Raw genomic sequence first — 21685 nt, forward strand, 5'->3', positions numbered from 1 at the left:
GAATCCGGCATATCTAGCATTTACGCGTGTTTATCTATATCTGGCATCCGGATTCGTTGCCTCGCGAGATGCCGACACGTCCGATGACATGCGTGTTCTGTGAGAATCCAAATCTTACAACAAATTACTTGTTGCGGGAAAGAAGGTTGCAACAATGCGTTAGTTGCAAACTTAAGTTGTAAAAAGTGGATGTTCTAAAATCGTCCGATTAGAAAAAGATTCAACGGCGAGTAAGACTATCGATGCGCACAGACGTATCCGTCGGGTGACCAGAAGCTTTTTCCTTAAAATCTACACACTTATGCATTAGGAAAAGTCTATCCTTCAACCAACAGATCTGCGCGATCCATCCACCACCTGCTCGTCCGTTCGATCCCGCCATCGCAACCGTTTCTTGACGTTTTCTGAAACTGGATCGTTGTTTCCGCAACTGGAGCGTTGTTTCGGAAAACTGTCCAGTCCATGTCTCAGCCTCCGCCTCGACCCCGACAACCTCGGCGCCGCCGGCCTGCTACGGCTCGCCGGCCTCCGGCGTCGGCCTGCCCGCGGCCTCGCGTGCCCTCCGTCGCCGCCCCTGCTCGTCGCCCGCCCGCGGCCCCGCCAGCCTGCCACAAGGCCCGCCACTCTTGATCGGCGGCGCCGCCGGCCTGCGTGTGGCCCCGCCGCACTCCGCCGCCGGCCTGCGCGCGGCACCGCCAGCCTGCCCGCGGCTTCGCGTGCCCCTCCGTCGCCGCCCCGCTGCCCCTGCTTCTGCAACGTGACTTTCATTGCAAAATTTTCTGAAACTCGACCGTTGTTTGCAAAAATTCTTCCGTAAAAATACTTATGTTATAGAAAGACGAAGAAAAAATATTTGGCAACAAGCAAATTGTTTCTGAAACTCGACCGTTGTTTCAGGAATTAACGGATCCAAAGTTTATTTCTTGCAACAAAGCGAAAATTTCTGCAACTCAAGCGTCGTTTCAGGAATTAAGTACAGGAGCGGATCGGACGCTACGTGCGAGATCTAACGGCTGTCGAGACGGTGGATGTTTAATAAATATCCACCAATAGATGCGTAGTAGCACCCTATGCATTATGCGTCTAACTATATCTATAATATTTTTCAAAAATATTTAAAATGTAAAAACTATTTTTTTAGTGAATTATGAATTTTTAAAAAAAGGCTTTAGTGGAGCTCGGCCTTCAAAAGAGACTTTCGCCTCTATCCAGCTTATAATTCTATAAGTCCAACGAAATTTACTTTTTCTGTTTGGGACTGCTCTACTCTAGCAAATTCAGCTCCACTCTAGAAAACATAAGCCAAACGGGGTAGCTTCACGATATACAGCTTCACAAAAAAACTAGAATCTAGGGTCCAACTTCCTGTTTTTTATAAAGCTCTCTATGAGGTGCTCCATAAAATTATAGAAGCTGGAGTTGGAGCGAAATTATCCACCACTGTCACCCGTAAGTGGATACCCCTTTGTTTCTCCCCTCTCATTCAATCAAATAGATCCTTTCCGTCAAATTTTCCATTCCTGAAGCTGGAGTTGGATAAAAGCCAAACGTTTTCTTTGAAAGAGCTACAACTTTAGTATGAAACTGCTTCAAAGTGGATTTAATGGAGCAGAACTGTAGAGCAGAGCGGTCCAGGGCCTTAGAAGTGTGCTAATTAACGCCTCCCTAAGCATGTCCGAGGAAAAGCTGATGCAGGGACGCGGTGTACACGGTCCGATCGTCGCGAGGAGGATAGTGATCCGTCCGATTGATTCTCATATGACAAAACGCCAGTTAGCTGGTTCCCCACCAGCCAAAACCCTCGCCACCGCCGCCGGCTATCTGCGGCCACAGCTGCCTGCGCCGCCGTTGTGCGCCGACGCCCACACCGCGGAGTACGGCGACCCCCCAAAATCCTGGATGCGGTGAGTCGTGTATTTCCGCCACCCTATTACTCGCGAGAAAAAGAGGAACTCCTCTCGATTTTGTACTCGAGATACTCGGTCGCCTCGGAGTTGTGGTAGCTTTAGTATTAATGCGACTTCTCAGAGCATATAAATTCATTTTCTTACTGCTGGCAAACTGCAAAATTAACTCTAGATGATTCTATAATATTATCGCTGGCACTGAAAGTAAGGTTAACTTGAGTCTCATAGATCATATGACGTGGGTCTTGCAGATTTTAACTTGCGTTTGTTGCTCTAAGGACGCTTCAATCTCTGTGCCATGGCTCCGCATTACCAGTCCGCTACGCTGATTGCTGCTCCGTCCTATCCGAATTCCATCACTTGGTCAAGTGATAACTTGGTGGCTGTTGCTTCTGGTCACATTGTCACTATCCTGGTATGTGCAATTTTATCAACCTAAGGTATTTGCCTTCAAGCATTACTGCACTTCATCAATTGGATTGACCTTGCATTCTTTTTACAATTATAGAACCCAGCCGCAATTGAGGGGCCTCGTGGATTTGTCTTGCTTCGTCCTAGAGATCCTTTTCCCATTGGAGTGGTTAAAAGAGAAGGTTATTTTTTGTCTTCACAGAAACACAAGCATTGCACTATGTTCCTTTGTTTTTTGTGTAGTTCATGTTGGTAGGTTACTCATGCAATTTGATGGATGGAACAAAGTGGAATAGAAATTTAATCTTGATATTCTGTCAATTATGCTTGTGAGAGTACCAGCTATGTAGTTAGTTTGGACACGCTGGGCAATTTGAAGTTCTGAATTGGTACACTCAGTGATCAATTTGAAGTTTCTTCCCTATATCAACATTGCACTGAGAATTTGATGCTAATATGTTATTCGAAATGAATAGAAAAGCCAGAAACATTTGAGGCTATAATGATTTAACTGTCTTGGCTCTTGGTCAGTGACAGTTTAGCAAGGCAGCTGCTTTATGGCAATTGAAAATTAACAGCTCTTTGCTTGTTCTGAAATGTTCAATTCTCAACCAATGCAGATATCCTTGAACCATGTTTAGTCCCCACTTCCTTAGTGCGTGATACTGAACTATGTGCACGTTCAATTTCATGGTCTCGACAAGGATTTACACCTAATTCTGGGTATATATAATTTTAGTGGTATTCAAAGCTATTTTTTGTCTTAACGAAAAGTTTATCGCCTAACATCTTGTTTATATGGATGATTATTTCAGTTGTTTGCTTGCTGTTTGTACCGTTGATGGTCATGTAAATCTTTACCGCCCACCAATTTGGGAATTCTGTGCTGAATGGGTTGAGGTAAGTCTATTCAACAAATGTTTATAAATCTTAATATGCACAATTTTTTCATATAAAAACAGCTGGAAGGTTAGATTTAATAGCCACCAAATTTGTATTTTTCCACACTGATAGTTCTCATGTTCCACTTACGGTCAAAGTGATCTGTAAATAGAGGACAAGGAAGTCAGGATGAGCTCACCATTAACAGCTTCATCTAGCTTGCATTTTATTTATTTATACAGTATAGTACTTTCCTTCTTCTGTTAGAAATAAAAGTAAACTTGTACTTTGCAGTTTTTATTTGTCATTATTTTTTGTTTTCTATCATTTTTTTTACATCTTTGTTCTTGCCAGAACTTAAATTTTCTGTTTCGGTGCATTGCTTCTGTTCATCTGCAGATGGCCTAGGTTGCAGATACCACTATGCTCATAAACTTTTATTCTGTTGCTCTAGGTCGCGGATGTATCTAAATTGCTGTTCAACTATTACAGAAGTATAAACTTTGGAGAGGATGATAGTCCTGATTCAATTCCTCAGGTGTGCCCCCCTCCACTCGAACACCGAGAGTTTCATTTGCTGGTTTGCCTCAGAGTTTTATTATTCAATGTTTTCGTTCATATATATTAGGAAAAAGCAAATAGTGAGCAGAGACATGAGATGGGATGTACTGGTGAATTGCAAGGACCTCTTTCCTGCAGCGATCTTGGGCGGAGAAAAAGGAAACCATCAAGGTGAATGGTGCTTTCCTATTTCCATCATCAAGTTCTTTTCACATCATTGAGGCTTTGCAGTTAAGCACCATCAATTTCCCCCTAAGTATGGCAAAAACCCGAACCAAGAATTTCATATACTATAATCCTATAAATATTGTCATACATTATTAGGGTTTGACATTTGTGTATGGCATGCACAAAGAAACCCCTTAGATTTTTCTCTGCCCCTCTTAGGCTTTTCTTGTATGTCCTTGCATGAAGGCAGCATTGTTATATTATGGCTGAGTTTATTTTAAGTAGATCTCGTTTAGATTTGAAAGCTATGTTTATGATGAGGATGAAGGTGATTTAGATGCTTCAAAGAATGCAGACTTCTGGCTCAGTCCATGCTCCAAGTCAAAGAAGATATCTATGAAAACGGTATGGACTTAGCATGTTCACATGTTCGGATCTACTCTGCATATTCACACATAGGCTGAAATTTAGGATTAAATTGATTCAGCTTTGAGTCGTAAAAGGCATACAATGGCTTTTCTTAGAATTTATCAAATGAAACAACTAATTATCCTGAAAATCCAAACTATTTCACGGCCTATATGTCTTGCTTTTATTTTTCATACACCCTCAGACATCTATTTGATGTTCTATTCTAGTTAACCCAATTGTCTCTCCAGATTGTCAAACCTGAGCGTAAAACTGCTATTGTAAATGGGTCAGGTGGCTCACAAGATACCAAAGCAGCACTCTCTTGCAACGAAGAAAACATGTGTCTTCCTCTTATCACTGCAGAACAGTATGCACGTCGAAATGCGATTTTGTCTTCTCTGGTAGTTGCATGGTCTCCAGCTGTGCCATCACGAGACACTACTTCGCGTTTGTTGAGAAATTGGTGCATGCTTGCTGTTGGTTCCAAGTCTGGGGATGTTTCATTTTAGAAAATATGCAAGCCCGAGTATTACACAATAGATGTTTGCATGGTTACCAGAGATCCAACACTCGTCGGGGTTCTCAAAGCTCATAATTCATGGGTTAGTGCCATCAGCCGGGAAGTTTCCTTCGCAGACTCTTCAAAGTCCTCACTACTTTTAGCAACTGGGTGTTCAGGTGGAAGGTGAGCAATCACATTTATTCTTTTCCACTCTTTGCCACTACTACCTTATTGTTTGCTTGACATATTTTTTGACTTAGCTCCTCGTAATTCATTAAATGGCAAAAGGATAATGTGGTTAATGAACAGTGAAGTTTGAACATGACATTTGATCTAGTAAATAGTGCTTTAAAACAAGTTCCTAGATAAGCACGAGACATGCATTTTCATGCTTCTGCTTTAAATCGAAATTCTGTATAAATATTATTTAAAAGTTAAACTCACTACTCTCTACCATGTATAAAGATTATTTAAAAGTTAAACTGACCACCCTCTAGTCTCTGCATGTGAGATCGAGTTATTGATGAAAATTATCTGCATTGGAAAATGATTTTCCTGGTCACTTCAGCATCAACTATAATTTTTTTTCCCGAGAAAACGCAAAAAGCCTTTGCGTTTCATTGCATTGAAAAGAGGGGGGAGAACATCCTCCTAAGAGGCCAGTACAACGATGTTACAAGTGGATCAATGGACGTCCCAGGAGGAGGGCAGTGAGACCCTAAGCCCTTTGGCCCCTGCCTTAGCCCAATTCCTGGACTCGTCCTTGATCGCAGCGTCTAGCTCGACTAATGATGGGGTTACATGGTCAAATACACACGCATTTCTATGCTTCCAGATCATCCAAGGAACCAGGAGCGCTACGGAGGCCAGCGCTTTGCGGAGCAGGTGTGGCGTAGCGTCGTGAGCCCGCAGCCACCAGTCCTGGAGCGTGGCGTCCTGGTCAGGCACCGGAGCCGGGAGACGCAGCCAGGACATGATTCCGTGCCAGGTCTGCTTCGCGAAAGGGCATGTGAGCAACAGGTGTTGCATAGTTTCCGGCTCTTGATCGCATAGGAGGCACCGAGGGTGGTGTGTGAGGCCATGGCGGGCAAGGCGCTCAGCAGTCCAGCAGCGGTCCTGATTGGCGAGCCAATGAAAGAATCTGACCTTCGACGGGGCCCAACCCTTCCAAATCAACTTCCATGAGCGGCAAGCGATAGATTCGTGGAAGGTGGCTTGGTAGCAGGACCTAGCTGTGTAGTTGCCGTTGGCCGTCCATTTCCAAGTTAGCTTGTCCGGCTCTGGGGAAAGGGTGGTGCGAGACACCAGCAACCAGAGTTGGGGATACCGCCCAATCTCCTGGAGGCCAAGGATGCCGCGGATATCCCGCGCCCATGCGTTGCCGTGAATGCCCTCCGCCACCGTCCGAGATTTCCTGTGATTTTTGGGGATGCACATGTACAGCGCGGGCGCGTGCTCACGGATGGATAGGCCGAGGAGCCATCGGTCCTCCCAAAAGAGTGCTGTCGTTCCATCCCCGAGCTGCATGGTGGTGGAGGCATGGAAAAGGCTGTGCTCCTCGGGGGTAAACTGCATGTCCAGGCCATGCCAGGCACGACTAGTGTCCGTCCGCGAGAGCCATAACCATCTGAGCCGAAGAGCGAGCCCCGTGCGCTCAAGGTCTCGGACTACCAGGCTACCATTCTCGATCGGCCGGCATACCCGGCGCCAGTTCACGTGGCAGTGCCCTCCGTGGGCGGCTTGGCGCCCGGCCCAGAGGAACCCACGCTGAATCTTCTCGAGCTGCTTCAGGGTTTTCTTCGGGGGGGGGCGAGGGCGAGCATTTGGTGCGTGGAATGGCGCTTAGCACAGATTTGACGAGCGCCAGTCGCCCGGCCTTGTTCATGAGCCACGCCTTCCACGTCGGGAGGTGGCCTGCCACCGTGTCGACAAGTGGTTGCATCTGGGCCGCGGAGGGGCGGCGTGTGGAGAGGGGGATGCCCAGGTATGTGATGGGCAGGTCCGCCGTCTGGCATCCCAGGGTCTCCAGCACGGCGGCAGTCGCCTCATCTCCATGTAATGCCGTAGCAGAGCTCTTGCCGTAGTTCACATGTAGGCCAGAGGCGGCACCGAAGACTCCTAAGATGCCCTTCACAGCCCTGACCTCGTTGGTCGTGGCATGACAGAACAACATCACATCATGGGCGAGATGGCCGGAAAATCTCGTCGAGGGTGGAGGCTCCGGAGTATGCCGGTCTGGAGCGCTCGCTGCATGAGGCGGCTGAGTATGTCAACGACCAGGACGAATAGCTGCGGGGATGTCGAGCCACCTTGACGCAGCCCGCGGCGGTGCCAGATCGGGGGTCCAAGCACTCCGTTGAGCAGGACACGGGTGCTGGCCGAAGAGAGGAGAATGGCCAGCCACTCCCGGAACCTTGCTTCGAACCCGTATTGGCGCAGGGTCTCGAAGAGGAAGGGCCAGGATATGGAGTCAAAAGCCCGGGTGAGGTCGAGCTTGAGCATGATTCTCGGGGCCCCCAACTTATGCAGCAGCTTTAGAGATTGCCGGACTAGGATGAAGTTGTTGTGGAGGGTGCGCCCGGCAATGAATGCATTCTGATATCGGCTCACCAGGCCATCAAGCTTCGGGGCCAGGCGCAAGGATAGGACCTTCGCGAAGAGCTTAGCCACGATATGTATCAGGTAGATCGGCCGATAGTCATTAAGCCTGTGAGCGTCGGCGCGCTTCGGCAGTAAGGTGAGCAGCGCTTGATTAAGCCTGTGGAATCCGCGCCCCCTCAGCGCATAGAGCAGCTCGAAGACCTCAAGAATGTCCTGCTTAATGATGCTCCAGCATGCGCGCAGGAACTCCGCGGAAAAGCCATCCAATCCTGGCGCCTTGTGCGCGGGCATGCGCCTCACAGCCTCCCAAATCTCCTCTGGGCTGAAGGGCACCTCGAGGCTCGTCAGGTCAGCGGGCACAATGAGGTGCTCGAGATCTAGCGTGTGTCCACGGTCAGTCGCAGTGCCAAGCAGCCCGTCAAAGTGATCAAAGGCTGCCTGGGCCATCTCGTCGTGCTCGACAAGGATCTGCCCATCAACAAGCAGGCTGTTGTTCTTCTGCCGACGGTATGTGCATTGCCGGTGGAAGTAGCTCGTGTTCGCGTCGCCGTCCTTGAGCGAAGCGAGGCGAGCACGTTGCCGGGCGATCGTGCGCTCAAGTGAGGCCAAGCCGAGATAGGACATCTTGAGCTGTTTGCGCAGCCAATCTTTCGGGGGTGTGAGCATGCGCATCTCCATCGCCTGGTCAAAGCGCAGGATGAGCTCGCGGGAGATGGCGAGCTTGTCCCTGATGTTGCCCGTGGATTTGGCGCTCCAGCTCGTGAGGGCGCGGCCCGTGGCCTGCAGCCGCCTGAAGGGGTCTGTGTCCGACACCGAGCTCCAGGCTGCGGCGACCGTGTCGTGGAAGCCGTCGAGGCGCATCCAAAACTCCTCAAAGTGGAAGCGTCTATGAGCCGAGGGCATGGGCGAGCAGTCCAGGAGCAGGGGACAGTGGTCAGAGACAACGGATGCCAGGCTGCGGAGGTGGCACTCGCCATGGCAATCCTCCCAGTCTGCGGTGCAGAGCACCCGGTCAAGGCGCACGAGTGTAGGGGGAGACTGCTCATTGGACCACGTGAAGCGACGCCCGTTGGGATAAACCTCCTTAAGAGCGAGGTCGTTGATGACGCGGCGGAACCTGCCCATCAAGCGATGGTTCACGTTGCCCGAGCTCTTGTCCGAGGCGTGACATATCAAGTTAAAATCCCCGCACAACATCCACGGTCCTGGGCTGGTGGCGCGAATGTCGCGCAGCTCCTGCAGGAACATCAGCTTGTCCTGATCACTCTGGGGTCCATAGACCGTGGTGAGCCACCAGGGGTTGCCACTGGGCACGCGCACCTTCGCAGTCACCGCGTGCTGCGTGAACTGGAGGTCGGAGATCGCGACAGCCCTGGTTTTCCAGGCAAGGAGGATGCCGCCGCGCGTGCCATCGGCCGGGAGATAAGTGGACCCATCGAATTCGGACCCCAACGTGTCCAGCACAACAGACGACGAGATCAAAGCCATCTTTGTTTCTTGGAGGCATACAATGGATGCACGAGTGGTACAGAGCAGCGAACGGATAGCGCAGCGCCGAGCGTGCGAGTTAAGGCCTCTAACATTCCATACAACAATTTGCAAGCCATAATCCATGAGCAAGGGATCGACGGGTGACGAACGGCGACGCTAACTCGCGCAGGCAGCAACAGCGTTTGGCGCAGCAGACATGCATTCTGGGATCACCCTGTCCACAAGGGAGGCCATAGCCTGCAGGACGGGTAGCTGGATCGGCGCGGCGAACAGGTCGTCGTAGGCCTTCATCTCGGCTGCGGAAATGTGCTGGTTGATGCCGACGATGCCGAGGGTGCGCAGAATCTGAACTTGGGCACGCCTCTCGGTCGTGGGCGGCGTTGCAGCGGCCGCGAGGGTAGTCGTAGATCTTCCTTGCCGGGGACTGAAGTTCAGAGGTGGCCGCGGACGCTTCCTAGGGGACGGCAGGGTGGCATTTAGTTGCTTCGTGGCGGCTGCCAAGAACTGACCCAGCGTCCAGGAGGAGGAACATGTGGCTGGCTGGCTGCGTGGCCGTCGCAGTGTGATTGGGGGCGAGGCGAATATGCTCGGAGCCGCCGCGCGGGGCACTGCAACAGGGGCGCCATCAGGGTCGCTGTGCGTGGGCCGTTGCAGGATGCGAATCGGCTGTGGGTCGGGGTGACAAGTGGCCTCGCCAGACGCTGCGAGGAGGGGCCCAATAGTGGGGGGCCCATGCAGTGCTGGCTCGAGGAGGGTGTGCTCGGCCAGGGACGCCCCTGCTGCGGGCTGATCGCTGGCCAGGGGCCCAGGCGCCAGGACCGGTTCGGCGACAACTGTTTCCTCGATTCCCGCGCATGCCAAAACAGCTTCCGCGCATGACCGCGGCGTCTGATCCAATGCGTCAGGCGGGTCCCGCGCCGCAGGGATGAGCGTAGCGCCGCTTTGCCCCGACCAGGCGGCAGGCGTGACTGACGAGGTGGGGCCGCCTGGCTGTGAATCGGGGACCTGGCTGGCGAGCGCGAGCTTAGCCGACGCCGATGTGGCCCCGATCGCATCTTTGTCCGGCACGAGGAGAGCGCGGGGGCGTGCGGTCCCGAGCGCATCCGCCTCGGTAGTGGTGGGGGCACCAGGATTTGAATCGGCAGGGGATATGTGGGCTTCGCCATCCAACCGCGGCTCGCCAGCTGTCCCTGAGCTTGTCCCTTCTGGCACCAAAGCAGAAACCGCCCTGGCGTGGCCCGAGGGTGGGTGCGTGTGGGCCCTGGAGAAGCTCCCTTTTGCAGGCGGATGACGCAGTCCGTCGGCCCTTTGTTGACGCGCTGACGCACCCCGGCGGGCCCCTGCTGCCTTGGCCAGGCCAGCATGCCCAACCTGGTCGTGCGGGCACCTTTCGGCGGCGGCGCCGCGCCGGGCCAGGAGTCCGCCGTGGCAGTGCCATCGGTACGGCCGGGACGGCGCACGCGCCAGGCGGGTGCATCGATGGCCATGCCATCCGCGCGCCCAGTCGGAATCTCGTCGGAGCGCCTGCGTTTGCGACCGCGGCGGCGCGCGCGTCCTGGGGCTGGTCCCTGGTCGTGGCCCTAGCCGCGTCTTCCGCCCTCGCCTGCCCCGTCCCCATCAGGGTCTCCGGCAGCCTGGTGGCCGTCCGGCGCGTTCCTGATCCGCGCGGCCGTGGTGAGCTCGATCGTGATGGGGTAAGACAGAGACCGGACGGAGGGGGGTTCCGAGGGCACCCGGCAGGCAGCTGCTCGACGATGACCAGCACCGCAGCGCGCCGGATGTCAGCGGGATCATGCGCGCGGCCGGTGAGGCGGAAGACGGCGAGGTCGTCGCACGAGCGCGTGCGCGGGTGCAGCCACTCCACCCAGCAACTCGTGCCCAGCACGTGCTCGGCCGTGGAGAGATGCCATGCGTGGGCGGGGATGCCACGGAGCTCGAGCTCCACGTGGTACCCAAGGCCGTCGGCGTTGGCGTGTGCCAGCTTGCACCATGGCCGCAGAGAAAGCGCGAACCGGGGCGAGCAGAGCAGATGCTCGCCGTTGAGCCGGCGCATGGTGTCCACGGAGGAGAAGAGGATGAGGAAGTCCTCTGGATGGTGCACGTGCACGGTGAAATCGCCCTCGGCGAGCTCCAGCGAGCTCAGAAGCAACTCGGCCACCTCGGCCGGAGAGACCCGCGGCCTGTTGCCCGTGATGGTGGCCACCATTGCGCGAGCGAGGACGAGCTCGGCGTCGTCCATCTCCACCGTCTGCGCCATGATTACCCGCGTGGGGCCATCGCAGGGCGTCGGGGCGGCCGGGGCCGGAGGAGTAGGGATTGGTGACGGGGGAGCGATGCGGGGGCGTGCTGCGGGGGGAGAGGCTTTGGCAACGGCGACGACACCGCGAGCAGGGAGGGGCTATGCGGCCGCAGCCGCGCGCGTGGGTTGCAGGCGCGGGAGGCGTGGCCGAAGACGAGGCAGCGGCGGCACCGGACGTCGTTTGGGCAGTCGCGCACGTGATGCCGGTGGTCGAGGCAGCGGAAGCAGAGGCCGACGACCTCCTACGGGGATGGGCTGCGTCGATGTGGCGAAGATGCCGGGCTGGGCGGAGCATCGCGGCGCGGACGGCGGTGATGATGCCTGCGCCGGGCCTGCTGGAACCCTTCCGCGTTGAGCACCGGGCCTCCCGACACGCGGTGCACCTCCGAGCGGGGCCCGAGGCGGGGGGCAGGCGCAACGCGTCTGGGGGCGGTGGTGGCGCGCCTGAGGCCGGCGGCAGCCGGCGGGCATGCGGGAGACGCACGCGCGACGTCACTGTAGGACCTTGCTGAGGACTCTCCCTCCGAGCTGCTCCATCGTTCCCCGTAGGAGACGCGCTCGCCGGAGGGGGTCGCTCGGCAGTCGACAGGGTCAGCGGCGGCGGAGGCAGCCATCGCGCGGGGCCTGAGGAGGAGCGGGAGCAAGGCGGAGCGCAGGAGCGGCGGCGGAGGCTGGTGGACGGCGAGGCTAGGCTAGGCGCGGGGAGCGGGAGCGGAGCCATCTCACCCAAGTCCCCCTCAACTATAAAATTTTACCACTTCCGTTCATAAATAGATGACATACTATCACAACTTATTTTGTTTTCTCATTGAAACGAATAATATTATATTTGTTATGAATGCAAAATATACTTTTTGTTTGAAAAATGAAAAATAAATTTGTGATGTCACTAGATTTGTATCACCATATACATGTGAAATAATGGCCAAAGTTGTATATTGGAGACGATGCCCAAGTCTAAGGGCCTATTCGGAAGCTCGCTGGCTTCCCAATCTCCTCAACTCCCCCGTTCTGCTAGCCGCAAGCCAGCTTCTCACACGAGCATCGACGCGTTCGTCAGCGCCAGCAGCTCCTCTCTGTCAGCCCGGGAAGGGAGCCTGAGGCCAGTTCGGCTGATCCTTGGGTTAGCAATGGTGGCCCGGTTCGACTTCTATGGCATGGATCCGGCAGTGAGAAACGGCGAGAGCGACGGTGGCGAGCAACAGAGGGATTGACGCCGGGTCGCGCATCTAGATGCAGCGAGGCTGGGGCGGCTTACGTCGGGGAAAGGGGCATAGACTTGCTGCGGGGATGGGCAAGAGTCGCGCGGGAACGCGCGGAGCACCGGTGCTGCGTCGGCCGGGCCGGCTGCATCCTAGGGTTCAAGTCAGGAGAAATATTGGGGACGAAGGAGAGGAGACGCTGAGTTAGGAAGAGAAGATGCTGCGTCTAGGGAAAAACCCTGCGAACAGGTACCCAGGATGACTTGGCGGTGGCATTCTGTTGTGAATCCTGTCAACTCCGCGTCTTACCGCTCCAAGGAGCTGCATTTTGCCCGCTTCGCAAAATTGTACTGGGCTAGCCCTCCTCTTTGTGAAGCTAGCTCCACGGAGCTGGGGTGTTTGGCCCCGCTCCATGAGCGGAGCTGGAGGGATCCCGAACATGGCCTAAAGTGGCATCTATTTATGAACTGAGGGAGCATATGCTTATTATTCCGTATCACTCCCTACCTTGATGATAGTTCACTGGAAAAAATCCTTTCATATCTCACCATGGCAAATTATCTTTTCAGTGTGAAGATATGGTCAGGTAATATTGAAGGATTAAATCAATGTACATATGTGAAAGAATTGCCATTTTCATTATTGGCTGAGGTATATAATAAGCATTCCCTTGTTTTTGTTCTTTTCATATTTTTATTTATGCACATAGTTGATGTTTGACACGAGCAGTTGATGAAACATCCAATGGATATGGGCTTGGAAGTCTTTTGAATTTAATTTTATTCAACTCCAAATGTTGTACTGGTCAGGTCACCACTAACTCATCAGCGCCAGTCTCGTCAACTGCATTATCCATACCAGCTCAGCCTCAACATGGGGTTGATTTTAACTTGGCAATCGGAAGAGTATCCGGGTCACTGGAAACATGGATGTGGGATCCGAGTAGAAACAAAATTGAGAATACCAGTGCATGTCATGCACATGATCAAGTGGTAAAGCTTCACTGCATTTGAGTATCTTTTCTCTTCAATACACGTTTTTTCTATTTCTAATCTTACCTTAGGTGACAGGTTTATCATGGGGTTTGGATGGCCATTGTTTATACAGCTGCAGCCAGGTCAGCTGAATTGTCATGGTTTCGTTTACATGTTTACCGTGATTTATTTTATTAGCTCGTCTACCTTCGAGTAAAATCAGTTTGTTCTCTGGAGTTAATCTATACTTCTAGTTTGTAGCTTTGCATTTTGACTAGTTGCTGATTACATATTGGAAAGAGCTATATTGGTGGGGTTCATTCTGTGTTTGCAACTTTGCATAGCCTCACTAGGTGACGGCATGTAACACCAGCAATAGGTGATTTTCACATCAAATCTTACAATTTTTTCTCCGCAAAAGAAAAGACCACAAATTCACAATTGCTTCAATCGGGTTGCAGATCTTTGCACGCAGTTCAAATTGACCCAAAGTGCAGGTTTGAAGTTTCCATTAGTTCATTTATTATGAATAGATATACTGGAATTAACAAATAGTTGCTACTTTTCCCAGAAAAAACACTTGCTACTAATCCTGTGAGATGAGCAGCAATCTCAGTTGACCTTACCACATGAACACCCATGCCCATAACAGTACCAGCACAGCATATATTATTATCTTGAATCCAAAAGAAACTATTAATTAGTATCATGATTGGAACTCATCTGGGAGATGACGACCATGATTGAAGCTAATAACATTTTGAGGATTTGGGTCACAAGGAAAACAAAGCAGGGGGCTCTGGTGAAAATCCCTCAAGCTGGGAAGCTAGTCCACCACTTGACCTAGTTATGGCAAAAAACGACCACTATCCTGCTCCGTTAACAATTTGTGCTAGTAATGCTAATGGCCATTAGGCCATGTGCCCATCTGCTGGCGAAAATACCCTTTGATACTATCAAGCTGAGCTTTCTTGTGTAATTACTGAACATCTACAATTCTCCTTTTGATTGACAAGGTATCTAGTGCAGTTGTTTCATTTTCACCATATGTGCTTTGTTCATCACTTAAACCCTTTCATGCTAATGCATAATATTTTCTTCTTTATCAGGATAATTCTGCACACTGTTGGATTTTCGAGAAACAGAAATTTGAAGAAATTCCTGTGCACACAAATTTTCAGGAGCTAAAAGAGTCAACAGATGTAAGAAAATCAGCATCCTCTAATTCCCCCTTTTTTTCTGAATGTGTGTTTTCTTCTTTCTAATTGGGATATGCAATGTGCATGCAGCTATCAGAAGTATCTGATCAATGCTTTGGACTTTCGATTGCACCTGGACAACTAATGATTGCTGTGGTATGTTGTAGGCTTTTTCTTGTATACATTTGTTGCTCAACTGCTCAGTTTTGTACTTGAGCTTCTATACATATACACGAAAACAAATTGATGAGCATTGTTTCCTTCAGGTCCGCACTTTGGATCCAAATCTGTTAGATCAGATGTATCAAGCCAGGTAATTTTGCTTACAGCTCACTGTAAAGTACTGAGGTGTTTTTGTAGAAAATCTTCATACAATGGTCACATTTTTTAAGATAACATTAGGGAATGCTTAGTTGTGGTAACCATTTTTAATTAATAAAACAGGACACAAAAAGCAGTGGTTGAGTTCATTTGGATTGGTGGTCAGTTCCTTGGTCTTCCACTAGAGAAGGGCATTCATATCTGCAGTCAACAATCTGCCACTAACTTCTTATGGTGGGGATCCAACATTTTTTGGTCATTGAAGAAATATGAAAATGGTGAAAGAGAACTGATCTTATGGGATATCATAGTTGCGCTACAATTGCTAAAGAAATCCGCACCGACCTTTCTGGAAACGTTAATGCATAGATGGGTCTCAAGTTTGTTTTCATATGATCAGTGTGATTCTATCATCATCTCGCATCGTTCGAGAAATGACGTGATATCCAAGGCCAGCTTGCGGAAGTTACACTTGCTGAATATCGTCTGTAGGAAAGTAATGCTTAGCGGCCGTCCACAGTATTCTCCTGGTGGAGAAGAGGGTAACAATGCGGCAACTGATTTATGGACCAATCTTCTAGTGAGTAGCGAAGCAGAGCTGCAGGAGAGGCTTGTGGCTTTCACTTTTGCTTCTGTCTTGGGTCGAATAGCATATTTGCTGAAGGGTGCCTATAATGACAACCTCTGGTTTCCTGTTGGAATTGGCCAGATGGATTCTTGGGTATCTATGAATAGTGGAGAAGTGCACGATCAGCTCAAGTCTCTCAAATCGAGTATCAAAGACTTAGGAAGCAGGTATTTGTTTTGCCAAATTAATCGACTATTCTCCGTAGCCAGTCTCTTGAAAGGGCATAAAACATGCCTAGTTTCTTTTAACGGTTTACTGAAACAAAAAATTGGATATTGCATGTTTTTGAAACTGCTCTCCTCTCACAGGATCGACTCGGTGTGTGAATATTCGGTTGAAGAAACCTGCCCCTACTGCTCGGCACCAGTACGCTTCGAGTCACCTGATGTAGCCTTTTGCGGAAGCGGGGATCCTGCCATGGTCCCAGCTGAAAGGCACAAGTTGTCGAGATGTGCAGCGTCAATGCGCCTATGCTCCGTCCTGCAACCAGCTTGGCACTGCGCATGTTGTGGAGGAATGGTTGATAAGCTGGTGCCGGAGACCTTCTTCACCATGGCGGCATCCCCTCTGGATGCCGACCATGACAGTGAATCGCTTTGCTTGTCAGCGCATGCAGTTCCTCTTTGCCCCTTCTGCGGCATAACGCTGCAGAGGTCGACGCCAGCGTTCCTGCTCTCCGTCTCCCCATTGTAACAGAAATTAGTGGGACTCCCCAGTTCAAGTGTAACATCTAAGTTCTTATTTTGCAGTAGTGTGAGCCAGCGACATTTCTTAGTAAGTGTTAGGCCAACTCCACCGCGCGACCCCAAACGGGTAGGCCGATGGGGTCGTGTCCGGGCCTGTCCGGGGATGCGGTGGCCGTGCGCGCGGCCGCATCCTTTTGTCCTATCCTGTCCGTCAGGGTTTAAAATGTCCATATTTTCGTATCACAACAAGTTTGCACATCAATCCAATCGAAATTGTCTCTAAATAAAATAGTTTTACAACCAAATCGAAATTGTCTTAAATGAACATAAAATGAACCAATACATCTATTGGTTGCCAATATGATCCCACATGTGCTCAATCAAGTCGTTTTGAAGATCCAAATGAGTGTGTCAATTACGCATCTCACGATGGAATTGGACAAATTGTTGAAACGTGGTCGGTTCTTGGTGTAGGGGTTCAACATTTTTATCTTGATAATCAAATCCTTGGTTGAAGATACTGTCATCATGCATGTCCTCGACGATCATGTTGTGCATGATCACACAAGCAGTCATCACCTCACAAAGCTTCCTTTCATCCCATGACAGTGCAGGGTTTCGAACGATACCCCATCGGGATTGAAGCACACCAAAAGCACGTTCCACATCCTTTCTAGCACTCTCTTGCATTTGGGCAAATTTCTTTCTTTCCTCATCTTGAGGGTTCGAGATTGTCTTCACAAAAGTTGACCACTGAGGATATATACCATCAGCTCGATAGTATCCCTTGTTGTACTGGTGGCCGTTGATCTCAAAGTTGACAGGTGGGGAGTGACCTTCTGCAAGCCTTGCAAAGACTGGAGAACGTTGCAGCACGTTGATATCATTGTGAGAACCTGCCATGCCGAAGAAAGAATGCCATATCCAAAGATCCTGCGAAGCCACCGCTTCTAATATGACAGTGCACGCTTTGACATGCCCCTTGTACTGGTCCTCCCAAGCAAATGGACAGTTCTTCCACTCCCAGTGCATACAATCTATGCTGCCAAGCACACCTGGAAAGCCTCTACTGCGTTGGTCGCCAACAATCTCTCTATATCAGCGACAGTTGGCTGCCTCAAATACTCAGGGCCAAACACCTCGATCACAGTCTGACAGAACTTGTACATTGACATTAGACATGTTGTCTCACTCATACGCACATACTCATCCACCAGATCGCCTGGAATTCCATATGCAAGCATGCGGTGTTGGAAATATGTCCTAGAGGCAATAATAAAATAGTTATTATTATATTTCCTGTTTCAAGATAATCGTTTATTATCCATGCTATAATTGTATTAAATGAAAGCATAGATACATGTGTGGACATATAGACAAAAAATTGTCCCTAGTAAGCCTCTAGTTGACTAGCCAGTTGATCAGGATGGTTAAGGTTTTCTGACCATATGCAAAGTGTTGTCACTTGATAACTGGATCACATCATTAGGAGAATGATGTGATGGACAAGACCCAAACTATGAACGTAGCATGTGATCGTGTCATTTTGTTGCTATTGTTTTCTACGTGTCAAATATTCATTCCTATGACCATGAGATCATGTAACTCACTCACACCGGAGTAATACCTTGTGTGTATCAAACGCCACAACGTTACTGGATGACTATAAAGGTGCTCTACAGGTATCTCCGAAGGTGTCCGTTGAGTTAGCATGGATCAAGACTGAGATTTGTCACTCCATGTGACGGAGAGGTATCTCGGGGCCCACTCGGTAATACAACATCACATATAAGCCTTGCAAGCAATGTGACTCAGGTGTAAGTCACGGGATCTTGTATTACGGAACGAGTAAAGAGACTTGCTGGTAACGAGATTGAAATAGGTATAGAGATACCGACGATCAAATCTCGGGCAAGTAACATACCGAAGGACAAAGGGAATGTTATACGAAATTATATGAATCCTTGGCACAGAGGTTCAACCGATAAGATCTTCATAGAATATGTAGGATCCAATATGGACATCCAGGTCCCGCTATTGGATATTGACCGAGGAGTGTCTCGGGTCATGTCTGCATAGTTCTCGAACCCGCAGGGTGTGCACACTTAAGGTTCGGTGACGTTTTAGTATAGTTGAGTTATATGTGTTGGTGACCGAAGGTTTTTCGGAGTCCCGGATGAGATCATGGACGTCATGAGGGTTTCCAGAATGGTCCGAAAACGAAGATTGATATATAGGATGGTTTCATTTGGTTACCGAAAAGATTTTGGGCATTACCGGCAGTGTACCGGGAGTGACGAATGGGTTTCGGGTTTTCATCGGGAGGGGCCAACCCACCCGGGATTGAGCCCAATAGTCCTAGGGTGGCGCACCAACCCTTAGTGGGCTGGTGAGGCCAACCCAAGTGGGCTATGGCGCCACAAGGAGAAAACCAAAGAAATGAAGAAAAAAAGAGAGGGAAGTGGGAAGGAAGGAGTGGACTCCTCCTCCTCCAAACCGAATTGAAGTGGGAGTCCATCTCCTCCTTCGGCCGACGCAATTGGGGCTCTCTTGAGCCCCAAGGCTAGCCCCTCCCCTCCTCCTATATATACTGGTGGTTTTAGGGTTTTTGAGACACAACTTTGCCACGTGCAACTCAAACATATACCTCGTAGTTCTTTCTCTAGATCGGATTTTTGCGGAGCTCAGGCAAAGCACTACAAGAATAGATCATCATCATCACCGGCGCGTCGTCACGCTGTCGGAGAACTCATCTACTTCCCCGTCTCTCTTGCTGGATCAAGAAGGCGGAGATCGTCATCGAGTTGTACGTGTGCTGAACGCGGAGGTGTCGTTCGTTCGGTGCTAGATCGGGACGGATCGTGGGACGACGATGATTTGAATCACGAAGCTGTACCACTACATCAACCGCGTTTCTTAACGCTTCCCCCTTAGCGATCTACAAGGGTATGTGGATCCGATCTCCCTCTCGTAGATGAACATCACCATGATAGGTCTTCGTGTGCGTAGGAATTTTTTTGTTTCCCATGCAACGTTCCCCAACAGTGGCATCATGAGCTAGGTTCATGCGTAGATGTTATCTTGAGTAGAATACAAAAGTTTTTGTGGGCGTTGATGTTCAATTTGCTGCCCCCTTAGTCTTTCCTCGATTCGGCGGTATTGTTGGATTGAAGCGGCCCGGACCAACATTACTCGTACGCTTACGAGAGACCGGTTTCATCGACCAACATGCAACTCGTTGCATAAAGATGACTGGCGGGTGTCGGTTTCTTCAAGTTTAGTTGAATTGGATTTGACTGAGGCAGTCCTTGGAGAGAGGTTAAATTGCAATTTGCACATATCCGTTGTGGTTTTTGCGTAAGTAAGATGCGATCATACTAGATACCCATAGCAGCCACGTAAAACATGCAACAACAAATTAGAGGACGTCTAACTTGTTTTTGCAGGGTATGCTTGTGATGTGATATGGCCAAAGACATGATGTGATATATTGGATGTATGAGATGATCATGTTGTAATAGTTAACATCGACTTGCACGTCGATGCTACGGCAACCGGCAGGAGCCATAGGGTTGTCTTTAAACTAACATTTGTGTTTGCAGATGCATTTACTATATTGCTAGGTTGTAGCTTTAGTAGTAATAGCATAGATAGCATGACAACCTCGATGGCAGCACGATGATGGAGATCATGGTGTGGCGCCGGTGACAAGAAGATCATGCTGGTGCCTTTGTGATGGAGATCAAGAAGCACAAGATCATGGCCATATCATGTCACTTATGAATTGCATGTGATGTTAATCCTTTTATGCACCTTATCTTGCTTAGAACGACGGTAGCATTATAAGGTGATCCCTCACTAAAATTTCAAGATAAAATTGTGTTCTCCCCGACTGTGCACCGTTGCGACAGTTCGTCGTTTCGAGACACCACATGATGATCGGGTGTGATAGACTCAACGTTCACATACAACGGGTGCAAAATAGTTGCACACGTGGAACACTCGGGTTAAACTTGACGAGCCTAGCATGTGCAGACATGGCCTCAGAACACAAGAGACCGAAAGGTCAAGCATGAATCGTATAGTTGATGTGATTGGCATAGAGATGTTTACCACTGAAACTATACTCAACTCACGTGATGATCGGACTTGAGTTAGTGAATTTGGATCATGCCACACTCAAGTAACTAGAGGGATGTTTATTTGAGTGGGAGTTTATTAGTAATTTGATTAGTTAAACTCTAATTATCTTGAACATAGTCTAAGTCCACTTTACAATATTTGATGTTGTAGATCAATGGCTCACGCAGTAGCAACCCTGAATTTCAATACGTTCCTAGAGAAAGCTAAGTTGAAAGATGATGGAAGCAACTTTGTAGACTAGGCACGTAATCTTAGGCACATCCTACAAGCTGGGAAAAAGAATTATGTCCTTGATTCTGCGCTAGGAGATGAACCACCCGCTACGTCTGACCAAGATGTTTTGAACGCTTGCAATCGCATAAGGAGGACTACTGAGTAGTTCAATGTGCAGTCTTGTATGACTTAGAACCGGGGCTTCAACGACGTTTTGAGCGTCATGGAGCATATGAGATGTTCCAGGAGTTGAAGTTTATCTTTTAGAAGAACGCCCGGATCGAGAGGTATGAGACCTCCGATAAATTCTATGCTTGCAAGATGGAGGAGAATTCGTGTGTCAGTGAACATGTGCTCAAAATGTTTGGGTACTCAAACCGTCTGGCTGAGCTGGGGATTGAATTCTCGCAAGAGGCTATCACTGACAGAATTCTTCAATCACTGCCACCTAGCTATAAGAGCTTTGTGTTGAACTATAACATGCAAGGGATGAACAAGTCACCCGGCGATTTATTCGCGATGCTGAAAGTCGCAGAGTAAGAACTCCGGAAAGAGCATCAAGTATTGATGGTCAATAAGACCACTGGTTTCAAGAGAAACGACAAAGGCAAGAAGGGTAACTCCAAGAAGAGCGACAAAACCGTTGCTAATCCGACGAAGAAACCCAAGGCTGGACCTAAGCCGGAAACAGAGTGCTATTATTGCAAGGGGATGGGTCACTGGAAGCGCAATTGCCCCAAGTATTTGGCTGATAAGAAGGCGGCCAAAGAAAAATCACGTATATGTGATATACATGTTATTGATGTGTACTTAACCAACTCTCGTAATAGTGCCTGGGTATTTGATACCGGTTCTGTTGCTCATATTTGCAACTCGAAGCAGGAACTGCGGAATAAACGAAGGCCGACGAAGGATGAAGTGACGATGCGCGTGGGAAATGGTTCCAAGGTTGATGCAATCGCCGTCGGCACAGTCTCACTTCAATTACCATCAGGATTAGTTATGAACTTAATTTTTTTTATTTAGTGCCTGCGTTAAGCATGAACATTATATATGGATCTTGTTTATTGCGAGACGGTTACTCAT

General features: G+C 49.7%; 1 pseudogene; it reads left to right on the forward strand.

The window, feature by feature from the left end:
• The first annotated feature begins 1783 nt into the window (after nt 1-1783).
• On the forward strand, nt 1784-16527 carry LOC123444217 (annotated as a pseudogene).
• The last annotated feature ends 5158 nt before the right edge of the window (nt 16528-21685 follow it).

This window comes from Hordeum vulgare, chromosome 3H (genome assembly GCF_904849725.1).
Source record: "Hordeum vulgare subsp. vulgare chromosome 3H, MorexV3_pseudomolecules_assembly, whole genome shotgun sequence".
NCBI lineage: Eukaryota > Viridiplantae > Streptophyta > Magnoliopsida > Poales > Poaceae > Hordeum > Hordeum vulgare.